At 38.4% G+C, this 23,773-nt stretch overlaps 1 non-coding gene across 1 annotated transcript; it reads left to right on the top strand.

Moving 5' to 3' along the window:
• Positions 1 to 4,599: 4,599 nt before the first annotated feature.
• On the top strand, positions 4,600 to 4,703 carry LOC121100330. Its single transcript, XR_005832081.1, has one exon. It is a non-coding gene; the product is annotated as a U6 spliceosomal RNA (small nuclear RNA).
• Positions 4,704 to 23,773: the final 19,070 nt, after the last annotated feature.

Genomic DNA, 23,773 nt, shown 5'->3' with positions numbered 1-23,773 from the left:
TCATTCATTCATTTGTTCATTTATTTATGTATGCATGCATGTGAGCAACCAAGCAATTTGGTCGAAGTCATTCTGTATTTTGTGATGGTTGAGATTATAACCGGACTTTTCTATGGTAATAGTCAACACTAAAACTTAGCAGAGTGACGTCTATTTTCTAAGATAAAGGCAATAAACATTTTTGAACATGCAAGAGCTCAGATAATGTAATTATCATGAGGCCTTCTTGAAGACTCTACTGGAGGCTGATATTCAGGCAATTAAGAGATGAATAGAAAAGCCATGGAGAAAGGTTGGTATAGAACATTAGGGGTGTAGGGCTAAGACACCAGAACATAGGGCTCTGATTGCAGGGCTGCCATTGGAAGACTAAGTATTAAGATTTCAGGACTAATAGACCAATGTGGGAGTTCTGGTTATAGGACAGTACAACTGTCATAAATCTTGACAATGAATAACTCATGTAACTAAGAAAAGTTGGGAAGGAAGGGGGAGCGTATACAAGAATGGAAGAGTAAGTGTGATTGTTTATCTTTTATAACAATGGACCAAAATGTAAACTCGGCACTGATAAATCTAGTAACAGAAGTATAAAACCATTTAACAGTAAAAAGCTAAATGCTAAGAAGGATTTTTAAATCTGCTAACATTGATGGTAAAGGAGAGAGAAAATGGGATTGCAGAAAATCATTCTATAGACTAACTTAATCGCTGTTCATATAGCATTTTGAAAGGAGCTATGTAAGTAAATAAGTGGACAATTCTAATAAACCACTGGATTGGTAGCTGTGTTGGGAAACGGTATAAATGATAACTTATATAAAAGGCAATTTAGTAATATATAGCAAAGATTTAAAAATAGATATATTCCTTAACTTAGAAATTCTATTCAAAAACTTATCCTGCAAACTCCAACACGGGTGAAAACGATACATATACACTTAATTATTGTAGCGTCACTTGTAAGTGACTAAAACACTGAACACTAAGAAGATTAAAAACACCAAAATGTCCATCAGTAAGGGACCAGTGAAATAAAAATGTAAAAGCACCCAATGGAGAGGCAAAGAAGGATAGGAAATTGTATGTGCTGATATGGAGTGATTCCAAGATAGAGTAAGTGAAAAAAAGAGATGAGAAGAAGAGTGCATACTACCATTGAAAAAAAATTTTTAAATGCTTGTATGCATATTAAATATCTCTAAAATCTTCATAGCAATTTACTTTAAAGGGGAGAACTGGCTGCTAGGATTAGAGGTAGGGAAGGAAATTAATTTTGGACCTTCTTTGCTCATTTTTAAATGTTGTAGCATTAATAATTATTACATTTCAAATTGAATTAAATGTAAATTAAAGAAAAACATTCATCTATGTCATTTGTGACCTCAGTGAAAATGGCTCATTGGAATGGTTTGAATGGAGAAGTTTGAGAGGACAATGGGGGTTGAGAAATGGGAGAAAGGACAAGAGACACGTGGACATCTTTTCAATAAGTCTACTTGTGTTTAAAGTTATAGATGAGTTTTTTCCTGCTTTATCAAAGATTAGTTGCCCAAAGAGCTGAGGGTCCATTTCTGGGCTCTCTATTCTGTTCCATTGGTCTATGTGTCTGTTTTTGTGCCAGTACCATGCTGTCTTTGTGATCACAGCTTTGTAGTACAGCTCGAAATCCGGCATTGTGATGCCCCCAGCTTTGTTTTTCCTTTTCAACAGTTCCTTGGAGATTCGGGGTCTTTTCTGGTTCCATACAAATTTAAGGACTATTTGTTCCAGTTCTTTGAAAAACGTTCTCGGTATTTTGATCGGGATAGCATTGAAAGTGTAGATTGCTCTGGGTAGCATGGACATTTTAACTATGTTAATTCTTCCGATCCATGAGCATGGAATATCTTTCCATCTTTTTATGTCTTCCTCAATGTCTTTCAAGAGTGATTTATAGTTTCTAGAATATAGGTCCTTTACGTCTCTGGTTAAGTTAATTCCAAGGTAACGTATGGTTTTTGGTGCTATTGTAAATGGGATGGATTCCCTAATTTCTCTTTCTTCAGTCTCATTATTCGTGTATAGAAATGCAACTGATTTCTGAGCATTGATTTTTGTATCCCGCCACATTACTGAATTGCTCTATGATTTCTAATAGTTTGGGAGTGGATTCTTTTGGGTTTTCCATATAGAGTATCATGTCATCTGTGAAGAGAGACATTTTGACTTCTTCCTTGCGAATGTACCCTCTATTCCTACACTCTGAAGGGTTTTAATCAAAAAAGGATGCTGAAGAAACATCCAGTGGAAAAAAGACAGTCTCTTCAATAAATGGTGCTGGGAAAATTGGACAGCTACATGCAAAAGAATGAAACTTGACCAATCTCTCACACCATACACAAAAATAAACTCCAAATGGATGAAAGACCTCGATGTGAGACAGGAATCCATCAAAATCCTAGAGGAGAACATAGGCAGCAACCTCTACGACATCAGCCAAAGCAACCTTTTTCATGACACATCCCCAAAGGCAAGAGAAACAAAAGATAAAATGAACTTATGGGACTTCATCAAGATAAAAAGCTTCTGCACAGCCAAGGAAACAGTCAAAAAAACTAAGAGGCAGCCCACGGAATGGGAGAAGATATTTGCAAATGACACTACAGATAAAGGACTGGTATCCAAGATCTACAAAGAACTTCTCAAACTCAATACACGAGAAACAAATAAACAAATCAAAAAATGGGCAGAAGATATGAACAGACACTTTTCCAATGAAGACATACAAATGGCTAACAGACACATGAAAAAATGTTCAAAATCATTAGCCATCAAGGAAATTCAAATCAAAACCACACTGAGATACCACCTTACGCCAGTTAGAATGGCAAAAATAGACAAGGCAAGAAACAACAATTGTTGGAGAGGATGTGGAGAAAGGGGATCCCTCCTACATTGTTGGTGGGAATGCAAGTTGGTACAGCCACTCTGGAAAACAGTGTGGAGGTCCCTTAAAAAGTTAAAAATTGAGCTACCCTATGATCCAGCCATTGCACTACTGGGTGTTTACCCCAAAGATACAGACGTAGTGAAGAGAAGGGCCATATGCACCCCAATGTTCATAGCAGCATTGTCCACAATAGCTAAATCGTGGAAGGAGCCGAGATGCCCTTCAACAGATGACTGGATTAAGAAGTTGTGGTCCATATATACAATGGAATATTACTCAGCTATCAGAAAGAACGAATTCTCAACATTTGCTGCAACATGGACGGCACTGGAGGAGATAATGCTAAGTGAAATAAGTCAAGCAGAGAAAGACAATTATCATATGATTTCTCTCATCTATGGAACATAAGAACTAGGATGATCCGTATGGGAAGAAAGGGATAAAGAAAGGGGGGTAATCAGAAGGGGGAATGAAACGTGAGAGACTATGGACTGTGAGAAACAAACTGAGGGCCTCAGAGGGCAGGGGGGTGGGGGAATGGGATAGACCAGTGATGGGTAGTAGGAGGGCACGTATTGCATGGTGCACTGGGTGTTATACGCAACTAATGAATCATCGAACTTTACATCGGAAACCGGGGATGTACTGTATGGTGACATAATACAATAAAAAATCATAAAAAGTTATAGATGAGGCAATAGATTTATAGGTAATGGATAAAGATAGATCGTAAGATACATATAATGGAAAAATTGATAATACTCCAATATCTTTCATGGTAGTGGGGGATGCGCCAGTATCTAGGATGTAAATTTTACCCAAAATAATGATTTTGGTTTTGAAACATTAGATTTTTTTTGTTTTGATAGGAATTATATGTAAGGACTTGCTCTCTATTAAGGCCACTCCTCCTTGGTGGCAATAGGAACATTTTATCTCGATCCATTTCTGTAATGAAAGAAGGCAGAGAGGATAATTGTGTAGATGGAACAAAGCCAGTGCCCATGGGAAAAGGCTGTCCCGGAGGGCCAGCAGGCAGCGTGGTATACTATCTCCACGCTGCTGGCCTTGCTACTTTCAGATTCCACCGATATTCTCAGTATGTGCTGCTTGGGAGAGTTGAAGGGAGGAGCAAGTGACTAGGACATTCTGTAGGTCTAGCCCTACAGATCAAATGGTTATTGTGTGAAGAAAAGAGAGATGGAGAAGAGTTATGTGATATTTCTATTTCAAGATCTACAATTACGTAGAGATTTATTTTGCCTTCCATTCCAACATATATTCTTTTATAGTTTATCTATAACTTCGGGGAAAATTTATTTTGTTTAGTGCATCTGCCTCTCACCTCCAGCTCATCTTGCGGTTCACACCCAGCCCAGGCCATGGCCACCTACACCCAAATGTCTTTTCTCTTCCTATCCTTTTTCAATGGACTATTCTATGGCTTTCTATTTCCATCATGTGAAAATTACTCCACTTTCTCACCAATGGGCTCTCCACCTTCTTCTCCAACTTTATTTTTTCGAACTCTCAACTGACAACACAGACAAGTAGGTGGAATTACTGCATATTGTTTTGGTAGATGAATGAGTGGAAATTCTAGCACCTACAACAGGGAACTGTGAACTGAACACAGGGTCAGTCGATGTTTTTTAAAATAATGAATCGCGCTCGCTTTGGCAGCACGTATACTAAAATTGGAACGGTACAGAGATAAGCATGGCCCCTGCACAAGGATGACATGTACAATAATGAATAATACAATTTCAAGAGAAGTAGATTTTGGTTTAATTGAAGGCAGCTCTTTTCACAGAGCTGCCCAACGCAGAACAGACCAGACTTTTCTTTCAAAATACACAAGGTTTTCGTTCGGGTCACATAACTCCCAGTTTGTTATCGCGGGATTTCTTCCTTACATAGGCAGTTGGTCTGAAGATGTCTAAAACCTTTCTAAATCTTAACAGTTTATGATCATTGGATTCATTCTTATCATTGAAGCTCATTCTTAAGTCTGTATTGCTTGTGAAGAAGTCGACTTACAGGAAAGTGATTCACTTTTTTAATAAGATACTAGTTCTATATAAAAATCAAAATAATTCATCTTTAAAAAAGTCAAACCGCCTGGATATTCAACCAGCTTTTGCCAGAGGGTTTTTTTGAAATGAGCTGAGACAGGCACAGGACTGCACAGGCCTCTAGCACAGCAAGGGCAACCAAGAGGACAGACAACGTGCACAGCTGTTCAAAAGAAGGGAGAGGGGCTGGTTCCAGACCTGCTCCAGAGAGAAGCTCAAAGGTACTCAGCACTGGCAGAACAAAGAACCCCAGGAGTGAAGCTTTGCTCCAAAAGAGAGGTTTTTGCTTCAGGAGAAGACTGTTCCAGGAAAAGGAGACTGGCTGTTTCAAACTTAAAAAAAAAAAAAAAAAAAAAGCTGATCTCATGGCTCTGAGCGAAATAGTGAGTAGAAAAGAAATATTAACTTGAATCCAACTGAGAGAAGTGGATCAGAGTAAACCTGCATATTTAGGAAGAGAAATGACTGTTTCTTGTACTTAGTTTTGGCCTCTTTTCCTTTGTTTTATATTTTGTATTTTTCTATTATTTACTGTTAATAAATGTGCTTTGAAACTATACGCCTGTTTTGTTTGTTTTCTCTGTATCATTCATATTTAATTCTAGGAACATTTATGGAATGTCTCTTAAAGAGCAGACACTGTGTAAGGTGCTGCAGTTTGGAAACAACAGGACATGGATCCTTCCCGTACGGGAGCCTGGTGGGATAGCCACACAACTCACGGTAATAGCAGGGAGTGGTTAAAAAGTATAGGTTTTGGAATAAGATGGGCTAGAACTTAAATTCTGATTGTATCCTTTCTTATCTATAAGGACAAAGAAAAGTAAAATGAATTCTAATCTTCAATTCCCTTATCTGTAAAATGTGGGTATGTCTCATGGGTTGTTGTGGAAATTAAATGAGATTATGTATGTTATTGACTGAATTGGATCCCCCCCCACCCCGTTTATATGTTGAAGCTCTAATTCCCCATGTAACTTCATTTGAAGATAAGGTCTTGAAGGATTAATCCATTTATTTGTGGGGAGAAAGGCAGAAATATTTCTAGCAAAAAACATGAGAAAACATACTCGGGAGATTTCATTCACTAAACTGAATGCTAGAAGACATGTTTGGAAAGATCCAGATCTCAGTTGTAAATGTTAGGCTGCATGGATAACCCATTTCCCTCTGGCTCCATTCTTTACTTTTTCCTGTCTTTCTTGCTACCTCATGAGTTGACCTGTAAGGGCTGTAAGTAGAGGTTCTTATGCCTTCTGGCTTTTCCAGCCAGTGGAAAACTGCAAGAAAATACCAGAGGGAAGTAGAGGAAGAGATCAAGATATATATTCCTCTGTTCCTTCTCTGGGAGGTAGTCTCCACCTGACTATGTCCATTGATGAATAATCACTATTACGTATAAGTTGACCTATTCTAAGTCTCTTTCTTTCTAGGTTCTAGTAACCCCTTCTTTACTTTGTTGGTTGAGCCTAATGGTTGCAACAAATCTTCCTTTGAGGCTCCCAGATTCTTGAGTTGTCCCTTTGTAATTTCCCATGTCCTATCTATACCATTGTGATTCTTTCTTTTGTAAAAACACACAAACGAAAACTATCTGAGTTTTCCTGATTTGAGTATAATCTGTTTCCTGTTAGAACTTTACTGATGAGTATTGATTTCTGTAGTAAGACTTCATTCATTCATTCATTTATTCTATCATAAACACCTGTTGAGTGCTGATGAGGGTGCTGCTAAATGCTATCTTTGGTCTCACGGAGTTTAAAGTCCGGTGTGAGATATATACAAGTAAATAGCAATAACAAAATAGCATAATAGATGTTAAAATGAAGAAAGTTTAAGGTGCTTAGGATTACATAGTAATGATGCTTGACCTGTACAGGATTTGAGTAACAGTCTGTAATGTGAGATTGGCACAGTGGAAGATAAGAATACAGAAATGTAGTACATCACAAGATGGTACCACATTCTAGGAATGAAAATGGATGACGGGGAGTGAAACATTGTGGATCCAGCTGTATATATTTTGTCTGAAGAATTAGTTATGGAAGCACTATGGTGAGAGTGGTCCATAGCCTTGGCCTGGACTGATCTGGATGTGGTCCTTGTCTTAGACAGATTAAGCGATAATCTAACCTCATTAGATGAAATTAATTTTGGTCCTTTCTAAAAAAAATTGAGGTAAAATTGACATACAACATGATATTAGTTTTAGTTGTATGACATAATGATTTGAAATTTGTATTGTGAAATGATCACTACAATAATTCTAGTTAACATCCATCACGATACATTGTTACAGAATTTTTTTCTTAGAAACGTTTAGGATTTATTCTCTTAGTAACTTTCTAATATTCAATACAGTATATTCTTAACTATAGTTGCCATGCTGCACATTACATCCCCGTGACTTATGTATTTTATTACTGGAATTGTGCACCTTTGACCTCCTTTACCCATTTTGCCCACCATTCACCCCCTACCACAGGCAACCACCAATCCTATGAGCTTTTTTTTTTTTTTTTAATTTTAGAGGTAAGTGAGATAACATAGTATGTGTCTTTCTCTGTCTGACTTATTTCACTTAACATAATGCCTTAAGGTCCATCCATGTTGTTGCAAATAACAAGATTTTGTTCCTTTTTTATGGATGAATATTATTCCAGTGTGTGTGTGTGTGTGTGTGTGTGTGTGTGTGTGTGTGTGTGTATCGCCTCTCCTCTATCCAACAATTCATGGATGGACACTTAAGTTGTTCCATGTCTTGGCTATTGTAAATAACACAGCAATGAATGTGGGGATACCTGTGTTTTTTTAAGTTAGTGTTTTCATTTTCTCCAGATAAATACCCAAATGTGGAATGGCTAGATCATATGGGAATTTGATTTTTAGTTTTTTTGAGAAAACGCCATACTTTTCCGCATAGTGCGTGCGTGAATTTACATTCCCGTCAACAGTGCACAAGGATTTCTTTCTTCCACATCTTTGCCAATGCTTCTTTCTTATTTTTTCAATAATAGCCGTCCTAACGGGTATGAGGTGATAGCTCATTGTGGTTTTGATTTTAGTTTACTGGATGATTAGTGATGCTGAATATCTTTTCATGCACTTATTGGCTATGTGTATGTCTTCTTTGGAAAAATGTCTATTAATGTCCTCTGCCCATTTTTTAATAAGATTATGTTATTGAGTTGATGAGTTCCTTATATATTTTGCATATTAATTCCACATCAGATATGTGATTTGCATGTATTTTTTCCCATTTCTTAGGTTGCCTTTTCATTTTGCTGGTAGTATCTTGTGCTGTGCAGAATCTTTTTAGTTTGATGCAGTCCCACTTGTCTATTTTTGCTTTTGTTGCCTGTGCTTGGCATCAAATTTAAAAAACCATCACCAAGACCAGTGTCAAGGAGCTTACCAGCTCTGTTTTCTTCTAAGAGTTTTATAGTTTCAGGTCTTATGTTCAAGTCTTTAATTTTTATGTATGGTGTAAGATAGTGGTCCAGTTTCATTTTTCTTTTGTGTTTGCACATGGCCGTCCAGTTTTCCCAACACCATTTATTAAAAAGACTGTCTTTTTCCCCATTGTATATTGTCTCTTTTGTCATAGATTAAGTGACCATATAAGTGTGGGTTTATTTCTGGGCACTCTATTCTGTTTTATTGATCTATGTGTCTATTTTTGTTCCAGTACCATATGGCTTTGATTACTACAGATTTGTAGCGTATCTTGAAATCTGGGATTGTGATACCTCCAGTTTTGTTCTTTCTCAAGATTGCTTTGAGTATTTAGGGTCTTTTATGGTTCCACACAAATTTTAGGGTTGTTCCATCTCTGTAAAAAATGCCATTGGATTTTTGATAGGGATTACATTGAATCTGCTGATTGCTTTGGGTGGTAAGGACATTTTAACTATGAATTCTTCCAGTCCATGAGCACTGAATATCTTTCCATTTTTTTGTGTCATCTTCAATGTCTTTCATCAGTGTCTTATAGTTTTCTGTGTACAGGTCTTTCCCCTCCTTTGTTAAATTTATTCCTAGATATTTTATTCTTTTTGATACAATTGTAAATGGGATTGTTTTCTTAATTTCTATTTCTGATATTTCATTACTAGTGTATAGAAATGCAACAGATTTCTGTATATTGATATTGTATCCTGAAACTTTACTGATTTATTAGTTTTAATAGTTTTTTAGTGATGTCTTTAGGGTTTTCTACATATAACATCATGTCATGTGCAAATAGTGACAGTTTTACTTCTTCCTTCTTTCTTCCCTCCAACTTGAATGATTTTTATTTCTCATGTCTAAGTGTTCAGGGTTGGGCTTCCAATACTATATTGAATAAAAGTGGCAAGAGTGGACATCTCTGTCTTGTTCCTGATCCTAGAGATACAATGGATGACAGAGAGTGAAATATGATAGCTGTAGGCACACATTTTGTTTAAAGAATTGGTCACAAAAGCTCTATGGGGGGAGTGGTTCATAACCTTGGCCTGAACTGATCTGGATATGGTCCTTGCCTTAAATGGCTTTTTGGATAATCTGACCTCATTTGATGAAATCATTTTAGGTTCTTAATTGTTGAAGGAGGTCTAGGCAACAATGTGTAGTTGCAACGTGCAACTGGAAGCCACCTTGCTTTCAAATTTGTCTTCCAAACCTCAGAAATAATATTTCGATTTCCTACTCCTCATTGTTTTTCTCTTTTCTCTTTTTCATTTAAAAATTTCTCAGTTGGTTAATGCTTGTTAGGGTTTTTCAAAGAAATAGAACCAATAAGATGTAGCTATAGATTCTTATTTTAAGAAATTGGCTCCTATATTGGGTCCGTAGTGGGGCAGCTAGTAAGTCTGAAATCTGGAGGGCAGACCCACAGCCTGGAGTCCTAGGGAAGAATTAATGTTTCAGTCTAGAATCTAAAGGCAGACCAGAGATAGAATTCTTCTTCCTTAAGGGACCTCAGTCTTTTCTCTTAAAGCCTTTGACTGATTAGACAGGTCTCACATTAAAGAAGATAATCTGGGAACTAGAGGGCATCATGCTAAGTGAAATAAGCCAGTCAAGAAAGACAGTTATCATATGATTTGACTCATGTGGAATTTAAGAAACAAAACGGAGGAGCACAGAGAAAGGGAGGGAAAAATAGAGCAAGACATAATCAGAGAAAGACAAACCATAAGAGACTCTTAACTATAGGAAACAAACTGAGGGTTGCTGGAGGGGGATGGGTGGGAGGATAGGGTAACAGGGTGATGGCCATTAAGCAGGGCACATGATGTAATGAGTACTGGGTGTTATATACAACTGATAAATCACTGAACTCTACCTCTGAAACTAATAATACACTATCAGTTAATTAATTGAATTTAAATAAAAAAGAAGATAATCTGCTTTATTTGAAGTGTACTGATTTAAACATTAATTACATTTAAAAAATGCCCTCACAGCAGCATGTAGACAAGTGTCTGACCAAACGACTGGGTACTATAGCTAAGTTGACACATAAAATTCACCATGACAATAAATGTACATGACCTCTATTATCTTCTCCCCCTGCTCCCTCGCTCAGCCTTTAGCAACCCACGTTCTAATCTATTGCTAACCTGAAACACAGCTTTCTCAAAGGACATATAGGATTTCCTTATTAGTAAGTCTAGTGGCCTTTTGACTACCTTAGACCTTCTGGTAACATTTGGTGTGCATGGTCGCCTTTACCCTCGTGGAACCACTCCCTTCCTTTTGATTTCTACACAGTGTCAGATCTTTCTTCCTATATGTTTCACCAGGTGTGAGCATTCCTCAAGGCTTAGTTCTTCTAATTCCTTGGGTTTCCTTCTAATTCTTCTTGGAGATCACATTTATTATAATGATTTCAGCGCTCAGGTTCGTGTCTATGACTTCTTATTGCCTTATGATCGCTCAGCTAGGTGACGTCTTTGCTTTATTACACTTCTTCATCCAATTACTAATGAAATTATCTCAGTTTTTCCCTATAGCTTTTAGCTGTCTCCTCTATCTCATATTTTGTTAGACAATTCCTTATAAAAAATTTTTATAATATAGCTCTTCTTTTTTTTTTTAAGATTTTATTTATTTATTTGACAGAGATAGAGACAGCCAGCAAGAGAGGGAACACAAGCAGGGGGAGTGGGAGAGGAAGAAGCAGGCTCCTAGCGGAGGAGCCTGATGTGGGGCTCGATCCCAGAACGCCGGGATCACGCCCTGAGCCAAAGGCAGACGCTTAACCGCTGGGCCACCCAGGCGCCCCTATAATATAGCTCTTCTGATCTAAAATCACCATCACTCTTACTTTGAATATAAGCTACCCTACCTACTTCCCAAGGCCTTTCATAATTTTGTCAACTGTTTGATTTTTTATCCTTTACTTTCCAACATGTTCTGATTAGGCAAATCTATTCACAGTCATCAAATTCATCTTATCCCATCCCAGTTAGGTAATCATTTTGTGCTGGATGCTTGGAAAGGAAAAAAAACCCCAACCAAACAAAAACAAGACATGTCCCTGCCCTTCCTATATGGACAGCAGCAGACCATACCACACATGCAGGAAGTAGGTGGAGAACTTACCCGCCCCCGACTCATGCTAATACAATTCAGCCCATGACTAAGTATTTTAGTAGTTAGATAAGTACGTTTTAGTGGACAAATGACTTATTTGATAGGGAGTAGGGTCTAATATGAAGGTCAGTAGAAGCCAAGGATCAATGTGTGACCATAAAAATAAACATTGGCTTCTCTCTTTCCCACACAAAATATCAATCTTCACTAGCCCCATGTTGTTTTAATAGGCTAAAGAGAGCCAGCTTTGCAACAGCTCTGGAGGGATTAAGCTGAACTTGAAGGGTGACAGTTTATGGGTGGCTAGTCGAAATTGTGTGGCTCCATACATGCAGTGACTCAAGTCAGAGAAAGCTCTGTTCTTCCTCATCTGTTTTCAGTAAGGATTCCCTCGTTGAGAATCCGTTAATTCTGCCAAGCATGTAAATTTAACCTATCCTTTACGGTTCAGCTCAAGAATGATTTCTTTAGTGAAGCATTTTCATTTGTAATTTCTTGATTAGTCTAGCTGTCATTGATCTCCTATAACCATATATTTAATATATTATTCAATGACTTTGTTACTATTTCCAACTGTTTCATGTATGTTAGTCTTATTTGTTCTAACTAGGTGGTAAGTACTCTTTAGGGAAGGGACCATGTCTTGTATTTCTTTTCATTTTCTGACATTGCTAGCATCATGGTTAGAGGGTAGTAGGTGTTCAACAAATTCTTATTAGCTATTTTCTCTTCTGTTTGGAAGAAGTGGGGAGAAGCATAGAGCAAACACTTATTGCATATCTAATGTTGCAGGCCCAGTGCTGGCCCAGTGTGTGTGTGTGTGTGTGTGTGTGTGTGTGTAATTATCATAAAAACACAGTGAGGAAGATATTCTTATTTTCCAGTTTTCAGATAAAGAGCAGAGACTTCCAGAGGTAAAATAATTTGGCCAAGATTACAATAATTCATCACTGTCTGATACAATCTTTGAATTTAGATCTGTCTGAATTTAAAGCCCATGTGATCCCCAATCCACTATACTATCTCCTTATTAGACACAGTTCCTATAGTGGATGCTGTGATATGATGTGCTGATTTCCCTTCCGGGACTGAGGCACTCATTCTCCCAGGAGCTGGGAGTATTGGTGGTTGAGGGCATTAGCTGTGCTCTTCTGTGGGACTTGTCCCCAGCTAGAGTGAGCAGCCTTACCTAAGGATGCCTCGTTCTAGGAGCAGTCCATATTCAGTGACAGGCCCCTGTTGGGACTCCTGGGCGTGGCATTGCAACTCCAGAGCTCTCCACAGGAGTGGTTATGGCAGGACTATATTACAGTTCAACTTCTTCCTCTACCTAATTTACTTTCTTTACTATGCCACCCCCTATGTTTATCTCAGGAGCTCCCCTTCAATAAACTTCTCCCACGCAAATCTCTGCTCCCCAAATACCTGACCTGGCAACCTGTGTCCTATCACAAGCTAGATGGTTATCGGAAGACTGTGACGTGTTCTTCTCTGTTACTCATGCAGCAAACTAAAAATTCTTTCAGAAGGACTTCCAATACAGACTAGAAGCGATACAGGTTTCTGTAAGGTATTGCTACTACTGCACGTTCCTTGCTCCTGACTTCTAATTCCAAGCAAAAAGTTTTTACTGTGAACAGGGCAGCATAGATCTTGTTGGCCTCAGCTAAAGCAACTCTCTGAAACTCCTGCAAATTGCACAACAGTTAAGGTTGACATTATCTGTGTGCAATTTTTTTTTTCAGAAAATGGAAGTATGATTCCAGTTCAAATCATTTGAGACTACCTAGAACACATGAGAAATTCTTTTGACTCACTACAGTTATATACCTTTCATTGGTCCTAAATTTACCTTTCACATGGCAAATTATAAAAGCAATCTCTAAGTCATGGCTTGGGAATCTAACAAACCTTTGATTTCAGCTCCTTCATGCTTTTGTTATATCAGAGGAACAGAACACTCTCATTGTACCTGAATACTGCTATGTACATGTGGCCACTGTTTGCACTATGATTGGCATATTACTAACAGCAGAAAGTCACTTTCGGTTTTTAGTCAGTTTAGAGCACAGCTTACTGATAGAAGTTAGCTGGTGACTATTAGGGCACCAAAATTTAAACACAAGGGAAAAGCAGAAATGTGTCCTGAGATACCATTTTTTGAATCCTTTGGGAGCAATGTAGCCTGCCCAGACACAGCCTCTCTCTTTTGGGAAAATGTGGGACAAGAAAAAAGACTGACGTAATTGGGAAGTCCAAAACAACCTTCCACCTGGAGGAGAACTCAACTCCTGGACATTTAACTAAAATATAGTGAAGCTGGATAGAGAAGAAGGCAAAAGAGTTAACGTAAGTGTATGTGTTTCTGTAGTCATTGATTCTGTTTGCTGTATTCTCCATGTAGTTAAATGGAGCTGAAGAAAGCAATGAAAAATTTACCTCCCATTGCCCATTTCTATTTAATCTGGGAGCTTCTGGTACTTCCTAGCTGGTAACTTGATGATCCCAGGACTTCAGGTTTCATTTTGCTGAGATTTGGGGTTATGTATTCTGCTTTTTCCTCTCACCATTTCCCTTCCTCCAGCCATCTTACAGGAGCTCACAGCTGCGTGGCTATCCCTCGATACCGCTTCGCCAGCCGTCAAAGCCAAACTGTAATGCATAGCAATCCCATTCCATGTAGCATAATTGGTAATCAGATTCAGTATCAGTGAGGGGAAAATAATAGAGGGGCTCATTGTGCATGATGATAAGCCAGACAACACAGAACAAAGGGTACCTCTCTGGCTTGGTTATTGCTGTTAGAGCTTAGAGCTCTAAAACTTTCAGCACCTTGTTCAGAAGCAAGAAAAGAGCCAACAGAAGCTCTGGGAAGCAGATGGGGGTGACAAGCATTAATAGTGCCATTATCTCAAGTTAATGCTAAGCTGATAAAATATTTGGCCATGGCCTAGGCTTTTATTTCCCATGGAAATATGGGTTCCGAATACCACAATCTATCACAGAATCTCAAGGGGACTGCACATTTTGTAATGTATTAAATTCATGTAAACTGCCACTATGAAGACAGGAAATCTAATTTAGAGGAAAATATTCCAACATAATAAGGAGACTAAACTGAGGTGGCCACATTAGGGACACGCTGGCTTTCTGGCTGACTATTTTCTTAATCAAAGAACATGTCAGTGGGAAGGCCACCAAAAATGATATGGGATTCAGAGCTGTCAGTTATTAGGTGCACACAACAGGTAAATTAATATTTGGTGATAGGCTTCTGGTGCTCGGGGCTTGACAGCTTATGCAGTGCCACTTTGGCACTACAAATAAGGGGAGATCAGATCCTTTGTCATCGTCAACCAGATATCACTATTCTCAGGCTGTCACTAGGCTGTTTAAGAATCTACATTAACTCTTTCAGGCCACCAACAGCCTCTTTAGAATTTTTTTTTTCCCCTAGAAATGTATCAGTTACTGTGAGAATTAGTTGAAATAGCTACTGGCCTGTGGTTTCTGTACTATATAATCAGGGCTCTGAGCTGGAAGAAATCACATGGACTATCTTGTCTGTCCCTATCCCTCCTCTCCACCTGCCTAGAGAGGTAAGAAATTGCCTCAGATCAAACTTCTCGCCAGTGGCAGAGTAGAAAATGGAATTCATTTCTCTTCCATCAAACGCGATTTCCAAAAAAAAATAATAACAATTTGTGAAATACTTTGATATGCACACTCTAGTTAGGCATAATCAAGCTGTGAGCAAAATGGAGATACATTTTATAAGTGAGGAAACAAAGACTCAGCGGTAAAGTGACTTACTTGCCTAACATCAGGCAAAGTTGGATTGTTGTCTGGTTCCAGTGATTCTGGGCTTGGGCTCTCCTCACCGTATCGTATACTGCTTGAATTAAAACCAAGATGGTGGGGCACCTGGGTGGCACAGCGGTTAAGCGTCTGCCTTCGGCTCAGGGCGTGATCCCGGCGTTATGGGATCGAGCCCCACATCAGGCTCTTGCGCTGTGAGCCTGCTTCTTCCTCTCCCACTCCCCCTGCCTGTGTTCCCTCTCTCGCTGGCTGTCTCTATCTCTGTCAAATAAATAAATAAAATCTTTAAAAAATAAAATAATAAAACCAAGATGGTTTCCTGATAAAATTTTCCCTTAGATTAATACAGTTCCCTTATTCATCTGCTCTTTTCCAAGTTGAAAAAATATTAATAGGTCTATATTTTTCTTCCACGAAAATCTTAGTGTGATGTAACTCAAGTTTAAATACAGGCTTAACAAGTTCTTCTCTTCCTCCTCCTTCCCCAGCGGCTCCTCACTCCTCCTCCTCCCTCCACCCCTCCACTTCCTCTTCCATCTTTTTATAAAGGGAAAACAATACTTCCTGAAGATTAACTTGTCCATTTTGTGCTTGCTTCCTGCTTCATTCCTTCTAGAATGTATCTATAGTCTTCATTCTTTATTTGCACATCATTTAATGTCTATTAACTTCTAAAGGTTATTGAGTCTTACAGACTGTTCTTTATATAATTATTGTTCAGGTCAAATGCAAATGTGGTTGTTATTTTTGCAGCCATCCAGAAAAAGTAGAGATGAAAAATTACCATTTTTATTTTTTAATATAAATGAGTGACATCGCTTACCATAACTGTCAGGAGCCCTGTAGTACACACTATCAGATTACACCACAAAGAGGCCAGAACGCTCATATTAAGCTCTAGTTCACTGAATTCTATCAGTCATCAGTTATGAAGGGACAATTTCCCCACAAGGGCCTGTTTAGAAAATGAACCCTTTCCTATTTAGAAGCTCTAGCTTAGACTACATTACCATCAAAGCCACTAATGATAAGATTTAATGGACACTTAAAAAAAATTTGCTTAGATAAAAGCTCCTGTAATTGTTTTTAGACAATTCAAGTGGTTCAAGCCTGGCGGCATCCTTTTTTTTTTTTTTTTTCAAAGTGAGAACCTCTGATACAGAAAGTATTCTATGAAGATAGCACTAGGTCATATCTTATTTTGAGTAGGATTGGGCATGTTTGAAAGTGTGCGGCAAGCCAGGCCCTTTATTGGTAAGACTGAAAGAATGTTCTGATCTCTTCCAAATTAAACTTTCAGGTGTGTTACCACCCACTCCCTCTACCCCAGCTCCAAGTTCTAGAAGATTAACCAAAGCTCAGGCAGGTAGCTATAACGTTGATGGAGTTTCCTAGGTTGTTGCTATTCCTAGGGTCCCTGAGGAAGCATCTAACTACAGCAGCAACAAAAACATTCCTAAGACGCACTGGTGTTTGAGTCTCAGCAGGTGGAACAGTGGGGGCTACCATAAGAAGAAGTTTAAAGAATATTCTTAGGCTTGATAAGTTTGAATAAACATTAGGCAATGTCTTGTGCTTCAGAAACATTGAAAAACAGTCTATACAAGAGTCTTAAAATTGAAGTGACCCACAGAATCCATTACGGTGGGGTTGCATTTGCACAGCATACTTACTCTACGTGCTGTTAAAGGTAATGCACGTACGTGCATCACACACGCACACACACACACCAATTTCATAATTACCCATATTTCACCTGGCATTCTACTTGACATAGGAATGCCCCTATGGGAGTGCGTCATGAGAACATAGTCCTCATAGCCCTCTCCTAATGCAAGCATCTCATGTTATGAGTGTGCTTCTTGTGATTAAAAAGCATATTCCTATTCAACAGGGCCCTTAAAAATGCATGCACATTATTTCATCTGATGCCCAGACAAGGAAATAGAGCTCTATTGTTATAGTGAAAGAAAAATTGGTTGTGCTGGACTTACTGAGAGAGGGTATGATACTAGCACTTTGTAGGTGAGTGAAGAGATTCTCAAAGGTATATATCACTTTGGACCCCCCATTCCATCTAAGATATTACTCTACTCTGTTGATGCTCCACTCCACATACTTAACTATGATGTTTAGAAATTGCTTATTAAAGCAAATACAAGAATGCCATTGAAAAGTACTTAAGCCATAGGTCACATTAAAATAGCCTCTCTTTCTATTACATACTGCCAAGGCAAAATAGAAAAAAAAAAAAATCCAAAATGTGAGTGCTATTTTCATCAACTTCCCCTGGACTGATACATACAGAGCTCATTTGCTCATTCATATCTCATTTGATATTAATAGGATATTTGTCTCTTGAATCCATACATACTGAAACACATAAACACACATGCCATACCTTAACTTAATAGTTCTGTCTTAAATGAACCTAGAAAATGTTAAAAATAATTAAATAATTTGAAAGACAAGCAGGTACTCAAAAAAATTATTGCTGGAATTCTTTCCTGTGGAATTGTTCTATAACGAGCATTTTGAACCAAACACCAAAGAGTCTTGGGTGGCTCACAGGAGTTGACCTGGCTGGTGTCATAAGTAGAAGTGGCATAAATAGACACATGTAATACAGGACTCTCTGGAAGATGAGCTTTCCTTGTTTGCATAATTCTAGCACCAGAACCTTCACTGCAATCATCAGGGGTCCCTGCCAGTTCAGATAGCTGTAGGATTTAACGGCAACAGTGAAATGATCCATTGGGATGGCTTACTGCATACTATAGAATGAGTATTATAATTATTTCATTGTTAAGCATAATCGTATGTAGCAGATTAGAAAACATATATTTTTCTATCATTCTTCATTAAAGAATTGGAGAAAACCATTAGGCAGTTTTGTTCAAGGGAATGAGCTCAGTGTGAGTTCAGTCCGAATGCCTTCTGTCTTTGCAACACCTAAATTCTGCTCCTCTTCCTCTGTCCGTCTTCATACTGTTTCTTGCATCACACATGTCCGTGCTCGGGCATCACTTTTTGTCTACTGGGACCATTCTCGCTATTTGCACATTTTTAACATCTATATGGAGTCACTGAAAGTTCACTTTATATATCAAGTATTTCTTGATTATTTTGCTAAAAGAAGTTTTGTTTCTTCTACATAAATTCTAAAGTCTAGTCAATGCCTACTACCCCAGGAATGCCATTTCTGTTTGTTCTGTCCTGTGCCTTTCTCTAACAAGTTCTATGCTCTTGCATTTTTCAGCACTATGTTTTTGGTCCCGCTGCAGCCAGAAAAGGATACCATTACAAAGTTAAGAATATTTATTAGGAGAAGTTGAATATATTCTTTGCCCCTGCCAAACTCCTCTTTGGCCTTTTTGCTTCTAATATTAATAAGTAGGCTGAAATTTTGACCCCAGAATCACTGTTATCTGTGGTAAAGAAAATAACCATTAAGGAACTCAGAAAACAGAAAAGACTTTCCATTATCATCTGCTGCTACCAAGAAATCTTTGGCATTCTGGAACCTTTATTAAAAATCTTAAATCTCTAAGGAATAGGTTTGTAATGTTACAATTTTCTGTGGCATTTAGGTTTTAGAAATATTTCCCAGTGGGTTTGTTCTGCCTACCCATTTTTATCTTCTATTTCTAGGGGAAAGTGACATTAAAGATGTGAAAAAAGTTGGATTTCTAACTGGGCTTCCAGTTGCTTTTTGACATTGAATGTGCAGCAATGCCATGAAAATGAAACTCCTCTCCTATATCTGAATTTCTGGTAGGCCTTGTGGTAGGGACTGAAGATAGAATCTTCTGTGATAAAGGGAAGGGATGCTGCGTGGGCACAAGATGGGAGGGTATCTTGCCCAGAGGTGGCATCTAGTCCAAAGTCATTCACACAATTCCTTGAGACAAAAAGGTAGAAAATCCAAATCTGATACAAAAGCAAGCTCTAATGATCCCCCCAGGAATTTGCTTTGTGGTCTGTGAGAACCTTCTTCTTCACCTTTTGAGTGAGATAGACCAGAGGCAGTTTTCACTGCTTCAGATCTGGCATGATAGCAAAGCTACTATTCGTTTGTGAAACTGGATGATTTTGAGCGCCATGTTTGTATGTTACAGAACTATCTTCTTCCAAGCTCTAGCTGTTGGGTCAGGTACTCACTCTCTCTATATCTTGGAGTAAACATTCCCAGGAAACGTCTGACACCTATAATAAAATATGCATATTTACATTCCTCTTACTAAAGACGTGTGTGGTATAAATCATTAAGCAATGATTATTGAGGTTTCAAAGGCATGTGGGGCTAAACAAGAAATACTCACTTTCAAAGTCATGTGAGGAGCAAAGTTGCTCCATACGTAAATTCGGAATATTTTTACCGTATTGAGGACAACCTTCTCAGAATATCATTCACCCCGACTTCAGTATTAATTGTCAGCAATTTCCCTTGGTATGCCAAGAACTAAAATCAAACTTCAATTAAGAACCTGTGGAGATGAGCAGTTGGGTGATACGTTTCTTCATTTGGAGCAACTCTTGGATTTTCTCTTTCAGCTCAAAGGAGGAGGAAGCAGGCGAATCTCCAAGGCTGAGATTTTGGGGTGAGATTTTTCTCACAACTCTACACCTAATTATCCAAGTGTACCATCCACAGAGATTCTGAAGGGCGTGCTATTGAAACTGACCTGGTAGGCATCCCAGGTCTTAAGGATGAATGAATAAATAACTTTGCTGAATGCTGCTGAATATGTGATAATGTAATTAGTATTCCTGCCAACGGAATTGAAAATGAGATGTTGCATCTCTAGGGACTTTTGTACTTCTCTGTAAATAGTTTCTCTTAAAATGCACAAGATACATTGAGCTAAGCAAAAAGGTTCACTCTAAATTAAAATGCTATTATGCTACAGATGATGTGGGTGAAGGGCTTACTGAATTGTCACTCCCGGATTGACAGGGAAAAGCCATCATTTACATATTTTCTAAACGCATTGAGCCCCAGAGGCATTTGGTTTCTTCAGATGACAAAAAAAAGCCATTTGGGTTAGAAATAATCCGCTAGAGGAACACAATGGTGACCCATGGCTAGTATCTCCATGACTATAAACATAAGCCTAAAAATTTATTTGATACTAAGGAAAAGGAAAACAAACTGTTTGCAATCGGGTACTTCTAGATTTCAAAATGAGGACCTTAAAAAATGTAATGTTTCAGAATCATCACAGATTGCTGCCTCGATTTGTTTAAAACATTAAGGCATTTACCATATTGGCACCAAATCAAGTTAATCTAATCAATTTCCCCTTGGATACTTCAGTAACTTAGCATTTAAATGTTAATCAGTTCCATTCGGATTATTTACATACAGGTGCATAGGAAATAATCCCATGGATTGTTGCCCAATATTTGCTAGCTAAAACTGCAAAGACAAGAATTATTTTTTCTTCCTTCCAGAGCATTTGCAAAGGATGAGTGAACTTCCTTCAGACTCAGCAGGACTTCCTCAGTCTGGCTGTGTTTCAACTCGAAATGATTTCCTCCTCAGAAACAAGCACAGGGACGCCAGTTCAATCTCTCACTAGAAACAAGAATAGAGATGTATGTCTCATGGCTAAAGACTCAAATCAGAAAATATCTCGAGAGCAGCTGCGAGTGGGTCCAGTCCCTTTAATGGAATCACTAGAAACTTAAATAAACAGAGGAAAACAGATCAAATACTGGGCCAAGAATCAGAAGAGTTGGCCTAACATTGCCACAAATAAGCTCTGTGACTCTGACCAAGTGACGTAAGTTCTCTGGGCTTCCATGTCTGCCTGTGTAAAGGAAAACAATTTGAACCGGTTGCTCCTTTATTCAAATATATTGAGCTCTTGCAGTTTCCCGGTTACTGTGGTGGCTACCAGGGTCCCACTGGTGAGCTCCCTCACACAATCTCCATCCTGGTACACTGACGTTGCTTTTCTGGGTCTTCTTTGTTTTAACTGACACCATCTTGGTTTATTACTTTCAAAACCAACGGTGAAGAAGAGATTACAAGTCAGCAAGAACTACCCCTTCTAATCTTACAAAGCTGGGGTCACCCTTGCTTAATTCGGATCCAAGGGCACATGGGAATAATTAATGAGTTTGTAAGGATTGGCCTATTTTCGGTATCTGTAGCTTTTATTAGCTGAAAATTCGATATCACCTTAAAAATGGCATTTTATAAAGGCTTCTAATATCGGAGATGGGCTGATCAGTGATCATTTAATAGACAGTAACAAAACTTACCCACACAGAGTATTATGTATTTTTGACCTCTTGGTTCTCCAGATAATATGATTTTTCTCTAGCTGGATTGCTTTCCCTTGCCAATCTTTATACATCCTAAACCAACCTTCTTTCGTTAAACCAGAAAGTTTGCTACTTCCTACACAAATATCTGCCCAGTAACATTAACTTCCATTTAAAAAAGTGACATATGTGACACTTAACTAGACTCTTGAGACTTCTGCAGCACTAATGTCATTTCTTGTCTCTACTTCATTCCTTCATTTAATGCAGGGTGTTTTTGTTTTTTTGTGTTGTTTTTGTTTTGTTTTGTTTTGTTTTGTTTGTTTTACCGTTTACCATGTGTCTGGCATTCTCGTAAGTGCTGGAGACACAGTATTGAGAAAATAGTCTCTGCCTTCCTGGAGTTTAGCTTCGAAATAGATGAGAAGTTCCTAGAAAACAGGGCCCATTTTACTCTTTTCATTTGTTTTTGCTTGGTTTTGCAAGCAGTAGAAAATAAATATTTGTTTAAAAACGAGATTCTTGTATTGAAGATGAAAAAGTATAGAAACCTGGAAGCAGTAAGACGTCAGGTATGTTATGAAGGTGATTAAGAATTGTCATGCAGCAACTCTACCTAATTTGATTAAAATTAAGTGCTATTTGTATCACTGCCACCACATCCACTTCTCTTCGGGATAACGGAGAAGAATAACATGTGCTTTTTAGAGTCCAACTCACCTACCTACCTACCTTCCTCCCTCCCTTTCTTCCTTCCTCCCTCCCTCCCTTCCTTCCAGAATTCCTTCTTTACTTCCTTCCTTCCCCTTCTTCCCTTTGTCCCTCCTTTCTTTTTCTCCTTTTCTTCCAGAATCATCTAAATATTTCTTGTAATAACGCTTGTTGTCACCTTTGCATTATTCATCTTAAAAGTATTATCACTCAAGAGAGGAGTGGTAGAGGGAGGCAGCATTATATAGAAAATAACAGAACTCCAAATACTGTGATTCAGGAGTAGGGAAGCTTTATTGAGGCAAATGGGCTTGATAAAACTGAAAACTATACTACCTACAAGTGACCAATGCCTTGCAAAGAAAAGATTCCACTGTTAATACTATAAAGGTAGAGAAGTGGTATAATAGTGATAATGTGGTCAAAAGTTTACTTTTTAGCGTAAGAATTTCTAAGCAAGCATTTTCTTTTCTGTTTATTTTTAGAAACAGAAGGGGGGGGCAGAGGGAGAGGGAGAGAGAGACTTAAGCCAGCTCTGTGCTGGGCATGGAGGCTCGAACTCACAGCCCTGAGATCATGACCTGAGCCGAAATCGAAAGTCCAATACTTAACAGGCTGAGCCACCCAGGCGCCCCTTAGCAAGCATTTTCTGAACTCCTCATACATTAACTTTTTGGAAGGTTAATCCCAGAGCCTAATAACCAAGCTATCTGAAAGCTTATTGGTTGGAAAGTTTGCTGAGACCAAAAGAAGGAGAAACAAATATGTTTTTCTAGGGTTATGGCCAACGGATCAAGCTTTCACTCCCAACTGCACACAGATTTCCTGACTTTCAATCTGACACCCATAAATATTCCAGCTCAGTGGGTCTTTGGGTTCCCCTGTCTCTATAAATATACCGTGGCTTTTGATTGTTTTATGATGGAAGTTTATTTTATTTTATTTTTGCCTGCACAGTTGGCTTTGTTTTTTTCTATGCTTTATAGACCCTTGTCTTTTTATTAGTTCAGTGTTCCCTGTTGATTTTGTGTTTTATATTCCTGCTGTCACCACCAGAACCTCACTGTAAACAAGAATGTTGTATCTCAGTGGGTTATTTTCTGTTAATGACCTGTGATACAGTATATAAATAAACCAGAGAGTCATCCACAGGTGCAGTTTATTAGAGTTATTGCACTGTGGCTTGGGTAATGTTCCTCGGTTCTTTAAAACTTTGCTGCTTTGAGAAGCAAAGGGGCCAGCTAGCTGGCAGTTTTGAAGAGAGAAAAATGAGCCCGTCACTTTGCAATGGATGGGAACCCAGCCTAATAATCACCATTTTAATTTCTCAGTGTCAAAATCTAGGTTGTGGTATGACTTAAAAAATTCCGCTAAGCCAAAT

Source organism: Ursus maritimus, unplaced genomic scaffold (genome assembly GCF_017311325.1).
Source record: "Ursus maritimus isolate PB19 unplaced genomic scaffold, ASM1731132v1 scaffold_36, whole genome shotgun sequence".
In the NCBI taxonomy this organism is placed as follows: Eukaryota; Metazoa; Chordata; class Mammalia; order Carnivora; family Ursidae; genus Ursus; species Ursus maritimus.
Note: the sequence above shows the minus strand (reverse complement) of the source record. Positions and strands in the feature narration are given on the sequence as shown.